The 21,777-nt window shown below is 39.2% G+C and overlaps 1 long non-coding RNA gene across 1 annotated transcript; it reads right to left on the bottom strand.

The window, feature by feature from the left end:
• Positions 1-2,000: 2,000 nt before the first annotated feature.
• LOC132240721 (uncharacterized) lies at positions 2,001-21,512 on the bottom strand. The gene is made up of 3 exons (XR_009454392.1): positions 20,507-21,512; positions 19,848-20,002; positions 2,001-2,113 (listed from the first exon to the last, which is right to left on the bottom strand). It is a non-coding gene; the product is annotated as an uncharacterized LOC132240721 (long non-coding RNA).
• Between the last annotated feature and the right edge of the window lie 265 nt (positions 21,513-21,777).

Raw genomic sequence — 21,777 nt, 5'->3', positions numbered from 1 at the left:
ATTCTCTTCTACTTCTTCAGTTAATTAAGAGTCATGAAGTTGCCGAAACCGGTTTGGCTCAGTGGATAGAGCGTCGGCCTGCGGACTGAGGGGTCCCGGGTTCGGTTCCGGTCAGGGGCATGTACCTGGGTTGCGGGCATATCTCTAGTGGGGGATGTGCAGGAGGCAGCTGATCGATGTTTCTCTCTCATCGATGTTTCTAACTCTCTATCTCTCTCCCTTCCTCTCTGTAAAAAATCAATAAAATATATTTTAAAAAAAAAAAAAAAAGAGTCATGAAGTTATTATTTTAATGTACTGACTATTTAAGTATTAGAACAATGGGTGAAGCCACTGTTTTCCCTGCTTGTAACAAGAACGACAACAAGAGGGTGGGGAAAGGAGTTGGTTCAAACAGAAAGCAGGTTATAGGCCGTAAACAATGCTCTATTTATCAGTGGCATCCTACTTATCCTTTTATAAAGCTTTAATTCCCTTCAGGCTGCACAGGGCTACAGGGTTTTTCTGCTTTTGTGTTCTTAAAGAGGATACACAGTAAGACCACTCAAACATTCAATAGCAATAAATTTGTAATCAGTGTTTAGCAATCCACAAAGAATGGAATAGAAAATTATATTTTGTTGTATAATGTTGCTCCATTTATTATTATTACTTTTGCAGGCTAGTTTATCCCAAAATGAATTTTTAAAAAACCAGCCAAAGCAAATCTATCCATTCAAAGCTGGACACAGGATTACTTACATAACAGCTTTTTACAGATTATTGTTGTCTCTTATTTTTTAGAGCCATTCAAGCTACACTGTAGGCTTTTTGCCAAGATGTTTATCACTCACTCAAAACAATTACAAAATGCAATTCTTTGTCATTAATTTGTCCTTTTATTACCCACATAATAAGGTTGCGATACCAAATGGTTACAGTGCCAAAGTATAATAGAACTAGAGGCCAATGCACGAAATTCGTGCAAGAGTAGGTCTTCCTTCCCTCGGCTGCCGGCAGCGGCTTCCCTCAGGCTCCCAGGACTTGGGCTTCCCTTGCAGCCCCGGCTTTGTCCAGAAAATCGTCCAGAAGGACGTCCGGTCTAATTAGCATATTACACTTTTATTATTATAGATTATCTAACACATCCAAGAGTAATCTTTCTAAATCAAGTTCAAAAACTGTAACTCTCAAAAGACTTAGCTAGTCTTAACTAAACATATCATACAAATCTATTTCAAGATATTGCCATTCACAGTTAATGGCCTTTATTAATGATCAATTAGATGAAACTATTAATTTGTAACTGAGAAATGTGTGGCTTAAAAATGTTCTCAACTACTATTCTCTAATGACAGGATTTATTTAAATTCTGCAAGAGTCCAGTTAGAGTTGTTTTTATTTAATTCCAACTAAGATGATTACAGTTATTTGCGTCATTAATTCTTACCAGCCACAAGAGAATATTTTAAAGAACTTGATCCACAGGCCAAATAATCTTACAAAGATTTTTTCTCCTGTTTTTATTCACTAGACTGATTCTCAAATTTTCAAAATATAATAGTCTTTAAGATTATATTCAGAACAAGTTGGAGTTTTTGTCTGTAAGTGTACACATATATAATAGAAACATAGATAAAATATTTTCAAGATTCTCATAATCCTATTTTTAGATTTTGTTTCAATAACTCCTAGACTTTAAAAAGTAATAATAATGTCAAGGAGACTAAGTTGTTACTTTAAAATGTACTACTTAAGCCCCAGCTGGTTTAGCTCAGTGGATAGAGCATCAGTCTGCAGACTGAAGGGTCCCAGGTTTGATTCCAGTCAAGGGCACATGCCTGTGTTGTGGGCTCCATCTCCAGTGTGGGGCGTGCAGGAGGCAGGCAATCAGTGATACTCTCTCATCAATGATGTTTCTATCTCTTACTCCTCCTCCCTTCCTCTCTGACATCAATAAAAATATATTTTAAAAAAGATAATGCAGAATTTTAATACATACCTAGCAGAGCTTGAAATAAGCTGCTCCTAAAGATGCCCATCACCTTTTTAACAGCGTTTTTCAGCTGCTGCTCCTCTGGTTTCCTTAATTTGTTGCAGTATTCCTCCAGCAATGATAAAGCTCGGTCAGTATCTGAAAAACATGGTTTAAAAATTATATCTTTTGGTCTTAGAAAAATAATAAGTTACATTACACAATTCTATAGTTGTATTCCTAATTTCATGATACAGACTAATTTAATAAGATAATCACAAATTCCATAAAGTACCACATGAAATTGAGAATTACACTCAACTCCTAATTTTAAGAACCCACTTTTATTTCTATAGTCCTGTCTCCCAAAAGGATCTATAACCATGAAACAACACAACACAAAGGTCCTGAATGCCATGTGGGCCAGGAGATGTTCACACAGCAGATGTGATTCTCTCTTGCCAGAAAAATTATCTCAAAATTGATAACTTCCTATAAAACAATGCCCCAATTCCTTAGTTCAAGGAATTAAGGAATTCAAGGCCTCCCTGTCATGTATATTTTCAGCTATATTTCTTAGCACACATTCCGCCCTCTTTTATACACACACACAATGCCCAAGCTACATTGGATTTCTCTCTCTCTCTCTCTCTCTCCCTCCCTCCCTCCCTCCCTCAAGTACACATGGATCATTCACAAAGATAGACCACATGTTAGGAGACAAAAAAAAATCTCTACAAGTTCAAGAAGACTGAAATCATATCAAGCATCTTCTCAGATCACAATGGAATGAAATTAGAAATCAACTACAGTAAAACACACACACACACACACACACACACACTCAAAAACATCCAAAAAAATAGAGGCTAAATAACATGTTACTAAACAATGAATGGGTTACCAATGAGATCAACAAAGAAATAAAAAAACTTTCTGAAAACAAATGAAAATGAACACACAACAACCCAAAGCCTCTGAGACAGCAAAAGCAGTCCTGAGAAGGAAGTTCATAGCACTATAGCCCTACCTCAAAAAACAAGAAAAATTAATAATAAACTATTTAACCCTACAACTTAAAGAATTAGAAAGAGAACAACAAGAAAAGCCCAGAGTAAGTAGAAGGAAGGAAATAATAAAGATTAGAGCAGAAATAAATGACATAGAAATTTTTTTAAAAAATCAATGAAACCAAGAGCTGGTTCTTTGAAAAAATAAACAAGATTGATGAACCTTTAGTCAGATTCATCAAGAAACAAAGAAAGAGACCCAAATAATTAAAATCAGAAAGGAAAGTGGTGAAGTAACAACTGATACAACAGAAATACAAAGGATTGTAAGAACATACTATTAACAACTATATGCCAACAAGCTGGATAATGTGGAGGAAAAGGACAAATTCCTAGAAAAGTACAATCTTTCAAAACTGAATCAGGAAGGATCAGAAAACCTGAATAGGCCAATAACAACTGATTAAATTGAAGCACTAATCAAAAAACTCCCAGCAAAAAAAAACCCTGACCCGGATGGCTTCAGAAAAGAGTTTTACCAAATATTCAAAGAACTAAAACCTATCCTCCTCAAAGTATTCCAAAAAATCCAAGAGGAAGGAATACTTCCAACTTCTTTTTATGAGGCCAACGTTACCCTAATTCCAAAACCAGATAATGATACTACAAAGAAAGATAATTACAGGCCAATATCCCTGATGAACTTAGCTGCTAAAATCCTCAACAAAATATTAGTAAATCATACCCAGCAATACATTTAAAAGATCATACAGTGTGACCAAGTGGGATTTACTCCAGGGATGCAAGGTTGGTACAATATTCACAAATCAATTAACATGATACATCACATAAACATATTGAAAGACAAAAATCAGGTGATTATATCAATAGATGTAGAAAAAGCATTCAACAAAGTCCAACACCCATTTTTGATAAAAACTCTCAGCAAAATGGGAAGAGAGGGACCACATCTCAACATAATAAAGGCCATATATGACAAACCTATAGCCAACATGATGTTCTCAATGGGCATCAACAGTATGATACTCAATGGGCAAAAACTAAAACCATTGCCCCTAAGAACAGGAATAAGACAGGGATGTGTGCTTTCACCACTCTTATTCAACACAGTACTGGAAGTCCTAACCACAGTGTAAGACAAGAATAAACATAAAAGACATCCCAACTGTCATTATTTGCAGATGACATGATATTGTACAAAGAAAATCCTAAAGACTCCACCAAAAAAATTACTAGATTTAATAAAAGAATTCGACAATGTACCAGGATACAAAATTAACACCCAGAAATCCATGGCATTTTTATAGACCAATAATGAATTCTCAGAAAGAGAAACTAAACAAACAATCCCATTTACCATGGCAACAAAAACATTAAGATACTTAGGAATAAACTTAAAGAAGGAGATAAAAGACTTGTACTTGGAAAACTACAGAACAATGAAAAAAGAGATAGAAGAAGATATACACAAGTGAAAGAATATACTGTGTTCATGGACTGGTAGAATTAACATCATTAAAATCTCCGTACTACCCAAAGCAATTTATAGATTCCATGCAATCCCTATCAAATTACCAACAGCATATTTCACAAATCTAGGATAAGTACTCCAAAAATTTATATGGAACCAAAAAAGACCCTAAATTGCAAATCAACAAATGACAAGTGTTGGTGATGATGTAGAGAAAAGGGAACCCTAGTACACTGCTGGTGGGAATGCAGACTGGTGCAACCATTATGGAAAACAGCATGGGGTTTCCTCAGAAAATTAAATATGGAACTGCCATTTGACCCAGTGATCCCAATTCTGGGAATATATCCTAAGAAACCCGAAACACAAACCATAAAGAAATGTATGCACCCCTATGTTCATAGAAGCACAATTTACAATAGCTAATATCTGGAAACAGCCCAAATGCCCATCAGTAGATGAGTGGATAAAAAGGCTGTGGTACATTTACACCAAGGAATACTATGCAGCAGTAAAAAAGAAGGATCTCCTACACTTTGAGACAACAAGGAAGCTACTTGGAGAGTATTATATTAAGTGAAATATACCAGTTAGAGAAAGACAAGTATCACATGATCTCACTCATATGTGGAATCTAATTAACAAAATAAATTATTGAACAAAATAGATCCAGAGACACAGAAGCATGGAACAGACTGTAGGATCTCAGAGGGAAGGCGGGGGTGGGTGGGTGGAAGAGAAGAGGTCAACCAAAGAACTTTTATGCATATATGCATAACACATGGACACAGACAATAGGGTGCTGAAGGCTTGGGGGAGGGGGTGGGATGTTATAGAAGGGGGTCAATGGGGGAAAATGAGAACATATGTAATACTTTCGACAATAAAGATCTAAATTTTTTTCTAAAAAACACACAAAAAAACCCTAGGAAGTAATGAGTTTAGAATATTGTTTTTAATATAATTTATTTAATGTAAGTTTATATAATTTAATTTTTAAATGGCTGTGCTTGAAAGCAGCTTGAAAATTTGTTGAAAATGTAACAATAGGTTCTTGCAAGCTGATATGAGCCCATTCTAGCACAGCAGGGCATCAACTGCCCTTCTTGGTTCCCTCCCTATATCATGGATGTCCCTTCTCAATCACTTGTACTAGTCCTCCTCCATCCTCAAGCCTCTAAACTTCTAGAGACTTTCAATTCTTACTCCTTAGGTAACCTATCCAGTATCCTGGCTTTAAATACTGACAGTAATCTCAAGACTCCCACATTTATATCTACACTAAGGCCCAGTGCACAAAATTCGTGCATGGGTAGGGTCCCTAGAGGCTGCCAGACAGGGCCTTCCTTCATTTCAGTACGCCCCCTGGTGGTCAGCGCACATCATAGTGAGTGATTGAACTCCCAGTCGGTTGAACTCCTGAGGGGACACTTTGCATATTAGGCTTTTATATAAATAGACTAGAGGCCCGGTGCACAAAAATTTGTGCACTCGGGGGCCCGGCCTGTGCCCTCTCACAGTCTGGGACCACTCGGGAGATAACGACCTGCTGGCTTAGGCCTGCTCCCGGGTGGCAGAGGGCAGGCCCAATCCCTAGGTGCAGCCCCTGGTCGGGCTCAGAGCAGGGCCGATTGGGGAGTTGGGGCGCTGCCCCCTGTCATGCACAGAGCAGGGCGGATTGGGAGGTTGTGATGCCACCCTCAGTCATGCTCAGGGTAGGGCCAATTGGGGGGTTGGGGCACCGCCCCCGTCACACTCAAGGCAGGGTCGATGGGGAGGTTGCGGCGCCACCCCGTCACGCACAGAGCAGGGCCAATCAGGGGGTTGGGGCGCTGCCCCCTGTCACACACAGAGCAGGGACCATCAGGGGGGTTGGGGCTCCGTACCGTCATGCACAGAGCAGGGCCCATCAGGGGGTTGGGAGCTCCCCCCTGTCACACACAGAGCAGGGCCCATCAGGGGGTTGGGGAGCTCCCCCCTGTCACTCACAGAGTAGGGCAGTTAGGGGAGTTGGGGCACCGCCCCCTGTCACACACAGAGCAGGGCAGATCAGGGGGTTGGGGCACCGCCCTCTATCACCCACAGAGCAGGGCCAATCAGGGGGTTGGGGCGCCACCACTGTCACACTCAGGGCAGGGCCGATGGGGAGGTTATGGCTCTACCCCATCACACACAGAGCAGGGCCCGTGGGGGGTGGGGGCGCCGCCCTCTATCACCCACAGAGCAGGACCGATCAGGGGGTTGGGGCACCGCCACTCTCACACTCAGGGCAGGGCCGATGGGGAGGTTATGGCTCTACCCCGTCACACACAGAGCAGGGCCCGTGGGGAGGGAGGGTTGGGGCGCCGCACCCTGTCACACACAGAACAGGGCTGATCAGGGGGTTTGGGCGCTGCCCCCTGTCACGCTGATCCCAGTGCCAGGAGGCCTCGCGGCTCCGCTGATCCCGGTGCTGGGAGGCATATTACCCTTTTACTATATAGGATAGAGGCCTGGTGCACGGTTGGGGGCCGGCTGGTTTGCCCTGAAGGGTGTCCTGGATCAGGGTGGGGGTCCCCACTGGGGTGCCTGGCCAGCCTGGGTGAGGGGATGATGGCTGTTTGCAGCTGTCCACACACCCTTCAGGGTGGGGGTCCCCACTGGGGTGCCTGGCCAGTCTGGGTGAGGGGCTGAGGGCTTTTTTCAGGCTGTCGGGTGACTGAAGCTCCCAACCGCTCCTTTTTTTCTTTTTCTTTTTTTCATTCTGGGCCAGCTTTAGCTGTGGCTCCAGCTCTGAGGCCTCTGCTGCTGAAAGCAGGTATCTGGTTTGTTTGTGTTCTATAATCGAAACTCTGTAACAACTCCAGCTCTGAGATCCCGGCTCACTGAAAGCAGGTTTCTGGGGTTTTGTTTAGCTTCTATATTTGTTACAATGTTTCAAACTGCCAGCTCAGAGGCCGGCAAGGCAGGAGGGGAACGTTGGAGTCCACCATCACTGAAGCAAGCAAGCCTCATTCATGTTCGCTTTAAGCTGTCTGGCTGCCGGCCGCCATCTTGGCTGGCAGTTAATTTGCATATCTCACTGATTAGCCAATGGGAAGGGTAGCGGTTGTACGCCAATTACCATGTTTCTCTTTTATTAGATAGGATAGTTCCAACCTTTCTCCTGAATTATAGATTCATCTAACTGTATATTCAACATTTCCATTTTGATATCTAATAGGCATCTCAAACTCACCCTGTCAAAATTGAACTTCAGGTCTTATTCACCACTCCCAACCTACTTCTCCGGCAATGTTCTCCATCTCCGAGCCTTTCAATTGTTCAAGCCAATATCACTGGAGTCATCATTCATTCTTCTTCTCTAATTCTCTACACCTAATCCATCAGTAAATCTTGTTGGCTCTAACATCAAATTATATGCAGAATCCTATCACTTCTCACCGCCTCCAGTGCTACCAGCTGGGTCCAGGCCACTACCTTCTATCCCCTGCATTACTGCAATAACCTCCTACTAGTCTACATGCTGTCACCTTTGCCCTCCTACAGTCATTTTTTTCCCCTACAGCCATTTCTAAACACAGCAACCAGAAAGATCATAAGTCAGATAACATCACCCCTCAACTTAAATCCTCCAGTGAGATGGGGAGGGTTTAGCAAAAACCCACCTCTCTGATTTCAGTTCTTACACTTCTCCTCTTCCTCAGTCTTCTCCAACCATAGTGCTCTCTGCTTTTTCTCAATTTACCAAGAACTCTCCTACCTGAGAGAGATTCTTGCTCTTCTACCTAAACATTCTTCCCTCAAATGTCCATAAAGCTTACTCCTTGGCTTCTTTCATATCTCTATTCATAAGTCACCTTGTCAAGGAGGCCTTCCTTACTACTCCTATATGACATAGCAAACCTCAAGTTTACTCCCTTGAAAGAAGGGAGAATTTCAATAAGCAGTAATAAGTGGAAAACATCTTGTAATTATTCTTTTTTACCTGAGAAGGTTAGAAATACAAAAATGACTGTGGATACACAGGAAGCCCTCTCCAATTTTAAAATAAGAGGTATTCAAAGTTGCCTTTGAATCAAAAACAAATATTTGAAACCTCATTTTGTCGATAATTAAACCATCAGCAGTTTCCCAAAATGACAGTGGCTTATTGAACTCACTTTCTAAACCATTCCTTACCATTAATGTTAGCAATCAACAGTATAATAATTATGCTATGCCTCCCCCAAGTACTTAAATGTGTCTTTAGACTCTAATTATCTGATTATCTCTAGTGCCTCAAGCTTTAGTATTTTTTTATTCTTAATTTGTTAGTTTCTGAAATTTTACTAAGTATAAGGAAACTTTTTCTCTTTTCTTACAATTACAGTTTTTAAGCTCTTTTGTTTACTTCTGTGGCATTTTTGTAGGTATTCATTTATTCTGATCTCTTATTATTGTGAGCAACAATTCTCAAAAATGTATCAACAGCATTCCCATAATCACCGCTGCAAATATAATTTGCTAGGTAAGGGGACATTCACTAACCCATTCAGCACATATTGAGTAACTACTCAGGGAAGACACAGTATTGATTTAAGCAGTTCAATGGCCTTTAAACCAACAGAGCTTATTATGCCTCTCATCTCTGTATGAGAAAAATCTGATACGAAAACAAATAGCTAGAATATAAACACACACACACGCGCGCGCACACACACACACACACACATACACACACACAAATGGTCAAATATAGTCAACTTCGACAACTTAGGCTTTTGCATGCCAGCATCCAGTGCTGAAATTGTGGCTGCCCTTGTTACCACCTGAGGTTAATTCCATTATGTCCTTTATCTATCTTCACTTAGATTTTTGTTTCTGATTAATGAAAGATTGAGTTCCCAGGTAATATAAAACTAGATAGTTGTGCAAAATTGATAAATTAAGCAAAAAAAAATTGTAGATATACAAAATGACAAGGATCCTGTTGTAAAAGTCAAACACCCCTAGCCAGATATTGACAGTTGACAAGTCGAATAAAGTGGAAAGTTCAATAATTATCCAAGTAAGTCAAAACTAAGATTTTATTTGATGTTCAAATAACCAGGTACTCTAAGTGCAGAATTTTTCACATGAATTGCCAATATAATGGCGTCAATTCTTCTATTTTCTTTATTAAAGGAAATCTATCTTCTTATGAGTCCTGAATCTACTGAAAGAAGGAAACTAAATTTGGATTACAGGAGGAAATGGGAAAGGGAATCATTTTTTTAAATAAAATTTTTGCATGAAATATGCAATCCAAAAGATATAATGAATATTACATAATTGAAATTGTAGGTAATCATGTGTCTGTTAATTATGGTTCAACTCTTTTTGGCTTAAAAATAGAATTGCCCAAAGTTATAAATAACTTGGGACAGGTAATTTAAATTTGAAACAGCTAATGGAAATACTGCCAACAAATTAACTTTTAGAAAGAAGAAAAGGATGACACAAAATTATTTGCTACAACATAAGAAAAATAAGAATTCTAGAACATATATTAGGAAAACTATGATTGACTTATAGTACAGAAAGGGGTGAACTTAATACACAAATCTTGGAGAGCAAAGCATTTAGAATAATGAAATTATTTACATAAATTTATGCAACATTTTTTAAAGTTTAGAAGGAACTTTTACATGCATTATCTGATCTGATTCTGACCACTGTGAAGTCATATTATGCCTATTATACATGAAACTGAAATTCATAGTGGCTTGTCCAAGATCACAGAGCTACTAAATAACAGAGCTTAATCTTAAAGCTTTTGATTCCATGTATAGTGTTCTCTCCACAATACCATCCTTAATCCCCCAGAAAGAATTCAGCATATTTCTATAAAAAATAAAAAACTTGACCAATAAGACATAAATTATATCACTGAATTTTAGAATCTATGATTAAATGTTAAATCACTAATTTTCTTATGTGTTTGATATAAAAATGGTATTTGTAACAAAAAAAAATAAATTGTCCTACTTTAAAAAGTCTGGTAGATAGAAATACTAGTAATAATTTCTTTCATTCATTAATTAAATATTTATTAACTATCTTACTATGTTTCAGGTATCCGAAACTTGATAGCAAACAAGGCAGGCAATATTCTACTCTCTCAGAGATTTTGGTCTGAGAGTAAAGATAATTAAATAAAAAATTTCAGCAAAGTAAAACATTAAAATAGAGTGCAATAGTGCTATGTTGAGGTACCAGGTGCCATGGGAACAGGGAAGTTGATGCCATATAAACCATGTTGAGTTTGGCCTTATATCCAAGGAGGAGTAAAAAGCTATGGAAGATTTTTTTAAAAAATATATTTTATTGATTTTTTACAGAGAGGAAGGGATAGAAATAGAGAGTTAGAAACATCAATGAGAGAGAAACATCGATCAGCTGCCTCCTACACACCCCCTACTGGGGATGTGCCCGCAACCAAGGTGCATGCCCTTGACAGGAATCGAACCTCGGACCTTTCAGTCCGCAGGCTGACGCTCTATCCACTGAGCCAAACCAGCTAGGGCACCATGGAAGATTTTTAAATGAAGAGAAGCATGACCATTTTTTAAAAGTTTTAGAAATATCACTTTTAAAAATATATTTTTATTGATTTCAGAGAGGAAGGGAGAGGGAGAAAGAGATAGAAACATCAATGATGCCCAGCTGGCATCTCTCTCTCCCTCTCCCTTTCTCTCTGAAATCAATAGAAAAGTATTTTTAAGAGAGAGAGAGAGAGAGAGAGAGAGAGAGAGAGAGAGAGAGAGAGAGAGAGAGAGAGAAAGGAACATCCATGAAGAGAGAGAATCATCGATCAGCTACTGGGGATCAAACCCATAACCTGGGCATGTGTGCTGACTGGGAATCGATCCATGACCTCCTGGTTCATAGGTTGATGCTCAACCATTGAGCAACACTGGCTGGGCTAGAAATATTACTTTAGCTACAGTGTGATATATAGCAATTGAAACAAATAAGAGCCCTGATTGGCTCAGTGGATAGAGCATTGCCCGGCGGACTCAAGGGTCCCAGGTTTGATTCCGGCCAAGGGCATGTACCTTGGTTGCGGGCACATCCCTGGTGGGAGGTGTGCAGGGACACAGCTGATCGATGTTTCTAACTCTCTATCCCTCTCCCTTCCTTTCTATAAAAAAATTCAATAAAATATATTTTTTTTAAAAAAAGAAACAAGAACAATTAAGTTTTTCTTTCTTACCATTTTAAGTGAATATATGCAAAACTGAACACAATTTTGATATTTATATGACATTGTAACTAGCAAATAAAAATATTTTAATAGCAAGTACTTATATATGCTGAATTCTTATTATTGATGTTATTTTTGTTATTTTATAAATTGAGGGTATTTGAAAATAATAAAATGATGAATACCAATAGAAAAGTTACTCTTGTACCTGGTCTTTAGAAAAGAAGCTTTTTGGTGTTAAAACGTGATACAGTCCAAGGTGATACACCAAAGGTATCATTTTACTACTAAGAAGCTTAGCTAGCATCTGATGAGCAATTCTAAGCATTCTGCATAGATCACCTGATTCAATTTTTACAAGAACCCTAGGAAATACTATTTTGCAAATGAGAAAACAAGCTGAGAGAAGTAACTTGCCCAAGACTACACAATCATTAAGTGTTGGATCCAGGATTCAAACCCAGGTCTAGCTGTCACTAAAGCCTATTCTTTTAAGTATTATGCCACACAGGGAAAGGACCACAGTTTTCTTTTTTCTGTAATTGTCCTTAGCAATTATACTTTACTGCCTCGTCGGACCCCCCAAATGGATTTTCAATATACTTCAATAAACACCTGTTGATCAGGGTATTTCTCCTCTTGAAATAAAAAGATCTATCTATATAAAAGCCTAAGTAACTGTCTGACCATTCGACTGGCTGGTACCTATGATGTGCACTGACCAGCAGGGGGCAGACACTCAATGCAGGAGCTGCCAGGTTACAGTGACTTGGCAGCTGCGGTTCTCGAATGACGCACCTGGAACCAGAGAGGAGGGAGCCTGATTCCAGGGTGCGTCACCCGAGAACCGCCCTCTCGCAATCTGAGACCCCTCAGGAGATGTCGGGGAGCCAGTTTCAGCCCGATCCCTGCAGGCCAGGCAGAGGGACCCCACTAGTGCACGAATCTGTGCACTGGGCCTCTAGTATTAGTATAAAATGAGGTATTTATATTACTGCATTTCAGATAAACCATGTTTTCAGATTTTCTATAAAAATGTTGGAGAGAACAATGGGAAAAGTTCAAAATTAAGTAGCAATAAATAGAAAGGAACGCAAGAGCAAATTACGTCTTTAACTGAATATTGAAATGTACATACTAGAAAAATGAAAAAAAATACAGATACATCTTTTTTAAAATGGTATAATTTAAATTGTGGGGAAATGTCTGGCCAGGCTTAAAGCAGATCTAAAGATTGCACTTGCTCTGTAAATATTGGATGGCTTACAAATTACTTTAGTATATATAAAAAAAGAAAAAAATGCTCAAAAGAAATGTCATCATAATCTATAAAAAAGCACAGGATATGTAAGCAGAATTGTCCTTGTCATATCTGCATGGACTTTTATGACTCTGAACACAACTAACCTTCTTGATCCAGTTTTGTCTGTTTTTTAAGTATTCTGATGACAAGGATTTGTGTAGAGCTTTCCTACGGTATTCTTATTTGATAGACACAATAATCTCAAGAGGTTAAGAGGGTAGTCAGTTACTGACCATCCTAATAACACTGAATTTGAAGCTCAATCTGTTGATTTTTTTTTTTAGATAAGACAGCCAGCTGATGTAGACTGGATTCCATCGCTGGGCTCTCCATTGCACCATGATGCCGTTCACCTGTTCAAAGAACACCATACCCATCAAGTGAAAAGTGTTGGTCCTATCACTAACTGCAAAAGTGAAGCTCATACATATTATCTTCTTTGAACTGAAAATATATAGTGAGAGAAAATAGTATTAACCCTTTCAGAAAATGAAACTGAAGTTCAGAAAGACATGATTTTCACAAGGTCACCTGGTGGCATCATCATAAGAAGGCACATAAACTTGACTGCACATGTAGGAGACTGGCACTTTGGGAAAATCATTTTTTTCTCTCCCTAAATTTTGCCATTTTTCTTTCTTCGTATTCAAATTAGTAACTGGATGTTAGTGCCTCAGGGAGGTATGTGCTAGGACAGAAAACAGCGGGATTTTTTAAGTTATTCTACTGCTTTCCTAAAACCTAAGCCCTCAAAATAAAAACAGAGTTTATTACAGAGATAAAAGAGATTCTCAGGTACATGAAGAGAGAGAGAGAGAGAGAGAGAGAGAGAGAGAGAGAGAGAGAGAGAGAGAGAGAATATCCCCAATCTAGACAAAGATTTTTGCAGCTGAAGGAAAGAGAGAGAAGTCTTTGGATCCCAAGGGAGGACCACTGTCTGTTTCCTGGCACCACTGTCTGGAAGGCAGGAAGACCCCAGAGAGGAATGGCATCATGATGCATCTAAGTAAACAGAAACAAAGGAATTCTAGGGGGGAAATCCATGTCTTGGAAGTAGCAAATCTCTGAACTATCTAGACACAACTTATGTCTCAGAGGTAAGCTATTATATACAGACTAGAGGCCCAATGCATGAAAATTTGTGCAAGAGTAGGCCTTCCTTCCCCCGGCTGATGGCACCAGCTTCCCTCCGGCACCTAGGGCCCAGGCTTCCCTCCTTGAGCTGCCCGCAGGCACCCAGGACTGGGCTGGCTTCCCTCTGGCCCTGGCTTCATCAGGAAGGGTGTCCAGAATGACATCCGTCTAATTAGCATATTACCCTTTTATTATTATAGATTATCAGTGACCAGAGTATACTCCCATTCCAGGAACTCTACCATAACCCAGGGGAGTAGAGAAAACCTTACACAGAATGGAGTTATTTTTCCACCACTCAGTGACTAAGGATCAGAAATAAAGTTGAACTACTGAAGATGAATGGATATTTCTTACATTCCTACATTTACAGGCTGAGAATCTATAATGATTGTATGATCTTGTCTCTTCTAAAAGACATGTCTTCTGACTACTAGTTTAGGGTTTTTTCCTCATCTCTGATGATGATGATGATGATGATGATGATGACGACGACGACGACAACGACGACAGAGGTCATAGTGATATAGTTCAAGGCAAAGAAAATAAATAATGATCTGAAACAGTATTTTACCATCCCTCACATTGTTTGGTAACCTTCTACTTGTCTTGTATGTCTCATCCTAAATGTCATATCTCCCATAAAGAACTCCCTGATTCCCCTAGATGTGGCTGGGTGCTTCTCCTTTGTTTCCATGACAGTGTGTTAATGTCAACCACACAACATTGAAATTGTCTGTTCCCACATCTGCCTTCCTAATATATTTTAAGCATCATAAAGGCAGAGACCATCTCATTTCTCACAGTGCTTGGTACATAGTAGGCACTAAATAAATATTTGTTGAGTGAATAAGTTATTGAATAAGTAAATGGAAGTCATTCCTTAAATACATATATAATTTTACCTTTTAAAAATGTACATTTTATTACCTCTAAGGAACTTTAAATAAATAGAATCTAACAGGTTTATCTTATCACACTTTCAACAATAAAGATGTCACAGCTCTCCAAAATGATAGGCCGCCTATAGAGTTAAGGCCTCAGTAGCTAGCAAGATGGTGTCATCAGAAGAAATGGGCTACATAACCTTACCCGAAATCTTTGAAAGTTTTAGCACAGTAATTCATTTTTACAGGGCTTTCTACTTTATAATATCATTCCTCTTGGTCTTAAATTTTTAAAAATGGGGTCAAGAGAATTGTTTCATAATGGAGGTGATTTGGCCATAATTCTTGAAATAGCTTTGAGAAACTTACTAAAAAATGAACTTATGCAGAAAGCTTACTAGTTGGAATTCAGAATGACTGACTGGACAGAAGAAACTGGGTAAAACTCATGACCCTTTGCTGACAAAGCAACCTACATTAAGGATACAAAGCCCTCATGGCTTGACTGCTACAAATTCCTGAGCAGGAAGTACAGCTGGGGAACAGGTCCTCCTCCCCCAGTAAGAAGAAGATTTTATACGTCTCAGCCTTATACTAAAAATATTTTAAAATCACTAACAAGGTTAAACAGTAAATGTTAAGAGGTAAGAGTATATAAGGAGAGTATATAATTAAGAAAGAAGAGCAAGTATTCTTGTAGTTTAGTAAATATATTGTTATAGGAGGAATTGATTAATTGAATGATTGGCAAAGGCACAGAATGTCTTATGTGAATGTTTTAAAAATCCAATATTTTGTGCACATCGTCTCACTGACTAGACTCTCCTATCCAAAGGAAAAACCAATTTTGGTATCAAAATATCATTTGCACACTTTACCAAAACATAATAACTATAAAATAAATCAAATTAACATCATTTTAGTGCCATGCCTATTGTTCGCTCCATAACATACTCCTAATCAGTAGCTGAATACAGAAGTATTCTTCTGTGTCTCTCTCCAGATACTCTCTCTGTGTGCCTTCTGAATTAATGAGTATTTTCCAACATCAAGGGTCTTACAGCTTTATGATTTGCAGTAACCTTTTCAACCAAGGTCAAGATGACCTTTTGAGAGATTTTTAAATCTAAAAATTCTTTAATAAAAATTATCTAGCCCTAACTGGTTTGGCTCAGTGGACAGAGCGTCAGCCTGCGGACTGAAGGGTCCCAGGTTTGATTCCAGTCAGGGGCACGTGCAGGAGGCAGCCAATCAATGATTCTCTCTCATCATTGATGTTTCTATCTCTCTTTCCCTCTCCCTTCCTCTCTGAAATTAAAAAAGATATATATATATATATACATATGTATATATATATATATACATATGTATATATATATGTATTTTAATTATCTATTTTACTGTGACTTACAGAAATTCAAAAAGTTTGAAAACTATCTTTTTTTCATCCCTCTCTGGAAAGACTTAGTATGTAACTATTTTTTATTGGCTGGGAGGGAAAAAACTATGAAGTTTTGTGAAATGGAAAAGCATCTGGATATAAAACCGATATAACAAACATGAAAGTTTAAACACAAATTTGCAAAAAGGGGAGTCAATAAATTCAGGTACATATTTTCCCCTTTAAAGATCTGGAAAAAAAAGTTATTTTAAGAAGTTAAGAAAAACTAGATATAGAAAGAGACTATACCCAGATAATGAAAGACAAATATAAATTAGTAAGATACTACAAAAAAGAAATTAAGCCACAAAGAGCAGGAAACAGATCATGAATAAAGAAAACTTTAAATGAGGAAGGAATAAACAGAAGAGTTCTAAGGGGTCCCTTCCCCAGGTAGAGGAAGAAAAAAAAAGAAAAATAGAAGTGGCAGGAAAGACTGTGAACCCAGAAACAACAATCTCAATTTCAAAGACGCCCATGAGATATATGACATCATCTCTTTGAATTCTAGTTACACATATTTGTTAAATATTTGTTTTACTCATATTTCAGCTTTCTTTAAAAAGAACAATGTCAATGAATTGTGAAAATTATAGTATTTAACTTTCAGTACTTGGTGAAAATAAATTTATACGTACTCCATTATATAACTGAGAATAGTTGCAAAAAAATACTTCAAAGGAAATAAAGTGTCAGAAAAATGAAAAATGTTAGATAACTTCTTTACCAATTTAAAAGAAGTTCAGAAGATAATAGGACAATATTTTTAAAACACAGAAAGGAAATGAGCATCAACCTCCAGATATTAAAAGCATAGTTTCTCTCACATAGTTAATAAAAAGAGACTAAAAATTGTTCAAAAAAGAAACTGCAATGTACTAAAAAAATTCTGGTGAAGCATATTTTATCACTAAAATAGCAACTTTCCACTGAAAACACTGGTAAGGACACAATTATCATTAACTTTTATTTCTTATATTAATCCATCTTGAAAATAGATTGAAGTTCCATTGAAATAGCACTTTACCATGATCATATCAGATAATGCTACTATAACTGATCTTGGATTAGCCCTGAATTTTCACAAATTAAAATAGGTCAAAGTGTGCTACAGGTTCAGTTGGGAACAAATCAAGTTATTACTGTAGAAAAGAGAATCCTGAATGAAAAGCAACTCTCAGAGAAAAAAATCTTTAATAAAGAAATGAAAGGTTGATAAAACTTAGATCTATAAAAATATGAAGAGAGTGGGGTGGTAGAGGTAGGAAGTAATGTCATAAAGCAAAAAAAGCAGTGAATACAGGGATTGGAGGTACACCAATTTTAGCTTATCTAAGAACAGTCAAGAATAGTGCCTAAAAATGGACTCAGATGTCACACACCCATTCCCACTTCCCAATCATAGAATCTCCTCTCTACTTTTACAATAACATAAAATAGACAACAAATGAGGGCTTCTTATTTTAATAAGAATATATTAAATAATGAGTAAACACTTGGCTCAATGAAGATAGTTATTGCTAAAATTACATTAATCTAGCTCCCCTGTCATATCCATCAGATGTAACAATGAAAAAAAATGATTCAAGATGACAGAGGACAGTACTCCCCACAGAATAAAAATTCAGGTTATACTTTAAAAATATTTGTTTTACTCATATTTTAGAAATTGTACAAAAGTAAGGCTAGCCAATTAAAAAATATAATGCACATGTCATAATTGGTTGGCTAGTTGTTTATAAGATTTAAAAATATAACTTAATACTAATAGTTTTAAGAGATTAAAAATAAGATAAATTTTTCTAACTAGATCAGTTCACAAAGTAAATTAAATAATGCATATACTTTAGTATAACCCAAATATATACAGTTTTTGCTAACTAGAACTTGATTCCTTAAAATCTGATCCATTACAATCAATCCATTGTTAATGAAGGAAGGGGGAGGGGGGAGAATGAAGGAGAGAAGAAGGAAAGAGGGAGAAAGGAAGAAAGATGGAAAAAAGGAAATAAAATTTAAATTATTTCTCATTAAGTATGACTTTCAATCATGTACAAGCAATTCTTGTAACTTCCTTTAAAGTTCAGAACTCTTAAAAGGCTCGGCCCACTGGGTTTAGAAACCTGAAATTCGCCCTGCTCGAACATCAGTTACAGTTCCTCCTCCTTCCCAGTTATCTTTTCTCTCTGGAGAACAGTGAGTGGTAGAAAGAATAAAAACACACTACAAGTTAAATAAGTCAAGCACCTATATCCTTTATTGGCTACATTACTGAAACCATTTTGGTTCCAGATAAGCCAATTGTGTCAGGTACAGACAGGTGTGGCTCCAAAATCTCAGAGACAGTTCACTTCTCTCAGTGATACTATGGGGAAGAGACGGAGAAGGAAACCATGCCACTCCTAAATCCTAGCGTACAAAGGGATGTTTCTGGGTGTGTTTCAAAGGTTTTATACATCATTGCCCATCTCCACAGACACTGTTTCCTCAGTGCACCTTCCAACTCGACAGGTAGGAGGATGAATCACCGTGCACAGGCAGGTTCACTTTAACCTTCACCCCCAAACTTTAGTTTCCGATCGTAGCAACTCACACATCTGGTCAGCATTTAGATCTATTAGCCAGTATAATAGAGTTCAAGGGTGTTCACATAAATTTTGGTTCAAAACCCTTGAGAAAACTTTGTAGTTGATCTGATCTTCCATACCATGTCAAAAAAAATATCTGGTTTCACTACGATCCTTAGCAAGAAAGATAACGTGCAGCAAAGCTACGCTGAAATGAATCTCCCAAGGACTGAGATATAATAAACTATACTTTAGGAACCCACTGACTTTGATCAATTTAAGGGAGGGATAAGAGGTAGGGATTCAGGTGTTTGCTTCATTTGGGGAACTTGCCAATCATGCTATTGGATAAGACAGACATCTCGAAAAGCACAAGTTACCAAACTTGTACTTTAGCACTAAAGTAAACCCAAATATGAAATATATTTTTAATTAAAAGATAAATAATAAATCCATAATTTTGTTCAGTGCAAACAACTTTGCTATTTTTTACACTATGTAATTCACTTGATAAATATTAAATCTATGAGAAAGAACTCAACTGTACACGTTTCTTTTTTAAAGATTGTTTAAAACTAACCTTTAAAATACTAAAGTAGATCCCAAATCTATGCTGATTATGGTGATTTAGACCACCTGAGTGATGAAATCGTCCCATGTCTGCAATTAAATACTACAGTCCTACTTCATTTCACTTTAGCAAAATAAGATTACTGAATGATGTGCCACAGAAAATATGTTATTGTAATCAATATTTGCCCAAGCCAAATCTTACTTTCAAATGGAATACAATTTAAATTACAACTACCACAACCAAGAAATATATATTGCATAGGAAGCTTCATAGCCCACCTTTCTTCTTGACTGGCATTCTTGGTCTTTCCACTGCCACAGGATTCAAGCTCTCTTTTCAGGTCTCAACTTTATCCAACTGGATTGAGGCCAAGAGTCAGGTAACTGTTGCAAACCACTTCACCTACTTGGTTTTGAAGTCCAGGCTGTCTTCTCTTTCGGGTAAAGAAAAAATAATGTATTTTTTTCCACAATTAAACTTTTGAAACTGCCCACAGAGTTTAGAGAAATGTAACTTCAGTTTTTATAAAATAGTATTGGTGTTGTTGTTTTTTTTTAAAAAAAAAAAAAGCTGAGAAAATTATTGTAAGCATAAAAAACGTTATTAAAACTCCTCTTCGGGCAGCAACATTTTTGGAGTTCAATGACTAACTCAATTAAGGCACAAACCAAATTTACAAAGCAGTTTCACTGCTCAATACATGATCGGATTCAAAGATGATCTGGCTGATGATAAAGATCCTCCGTTCTTTAGAGAAAAATTAAAATACCCTCCACCCTCCCTCCGCCCCCCCCTCCCCCCCCCAAAAAAATACTTTTGAAAACCTCTTTGACTCTGATCTCTAAAAAGGTGGGTGAGTTAGAACAGTTTTTCCGGAGCAGAAACACAGACTGAAAGGCCCCTTTCCGTTCCCTGGACCACAAGTTCCAGATCTCACCCCTCAGTAAGGCAGGATCCAGCTTGCTGTCACTTTCATTTTTTCCCTTCCGTTCTCTCCGAGCCCCTCGGGCTTGATCCTTAATGCCCCCTCTGATTCTGATCCTCCCATGTATTAACCGAGAGGATTGAAAAGCAGGAAAGCAATCCCCTGGCACGGAGGCGTTACAGTGACAGTGCTACTTGGGGGGCACTTGATGCAGGATGAGTTGGCGAAGCAGGTCTCTTCACCCTGGAGTCATTCATTCACATCGTGCCATCTCTTCGCGTCCAGGCAGCTGCCTGCCCAGCGAGGAAAAGCGCCGGGACCGGTCCGGAGCCGCCAACCCTTCCCGCGAAGGTGTTTTCGGAGACGCTGTAGTATTAGGCATGTGAGCACCAGCTGTGCACAGGGCTGGCGATTTCCTAAAGGAGAGAGAGTTCGGCCGCTTGGCTTCCACCTCCACCCTGCCTCTCAATCTCTCTCTCCAAACGACCCACCTTCCTTTTGCAGAAAAGACAGGCAATCTCTGCCACCGCGGGCCACCCCTGCCCACACCCCGTCCTGATAGAGAAGAAGAGCTCAAAGGTGTCCTGCACCCTCCGCGCGATGAAGGGTTTCCTCAGGCAGGAGGAACAGCAGCACTAGAAATTATATAACTCTCGAATTTGGCTCCTCTAAGACATGGAGCCTGGAGGGTCGGGGGTTGCTGGTCTGGGAGACACTGCTGGGCACAGAACGTGCAGCAAAAGGGCGCCAGGCCTCCTCGCTGCGCCCCCCGCCCCGAAACACTGGCTGGCCAGGGGGTCTTCTCGGGAAGTGGGGAGCAACTGCCTCTCCGGTCCCTTTCTGCGCGGAGTGAGAGGATGGAATATGAGGGCACTAGAGACGGGGGAGAGGAGCCAGACCGCGGCGAGGGGAGGAGGCCAGTCGGAGATGCCCTGGCGGCCGGTGGGGGGCTCAGGGGAGGAAGAGCCCGAGAAGCGGGAGCCTTAGTACATGGTCCAGGCCAGAGGGGCGAGCTCCTTCCAGGAATGAGAGGGGCGGGCAGCTCGCCCCGGTTGCGGTGCCCAGAAGAGAGGAAAACGCGCAGCTACATCCCCGTGTTCGCCACGCCCCACGTTCCCCTCCAGGTGGGAGAGGGAGCGCGGCTGACGAATAGCCGCGCTGGGGAATGCGGGGCTGGCAGGAGGGGCGGGCCTACGGGCGGCCGGGCCTCCTCGGAGCCAATGAGCAGCCGTCATTTCGGGACGCCGCGCCCAATCACCGCCAGGATGGAGGGCGCGGCTTTT

This window comes from Myotis daubentonii, chromosome 9 (genome assembly GCF_963259705.1).
Source record: "Myotis daubentonii chromosome 9, mMyoDau2.1, whole genome shotgun sequence".
Classification (NCBI taxonomy): Eukaryota; Metazoa; Chordata; class Mammalia; order Chiroptera; family Vespertilionidae; genus Myotis; species Myotis daubentonii.
The sequence above is the reverse complement of the archived record's forward strand: the minus strand, read 5'-3'. Positions and strand labels throughout refer to the sequence as shown.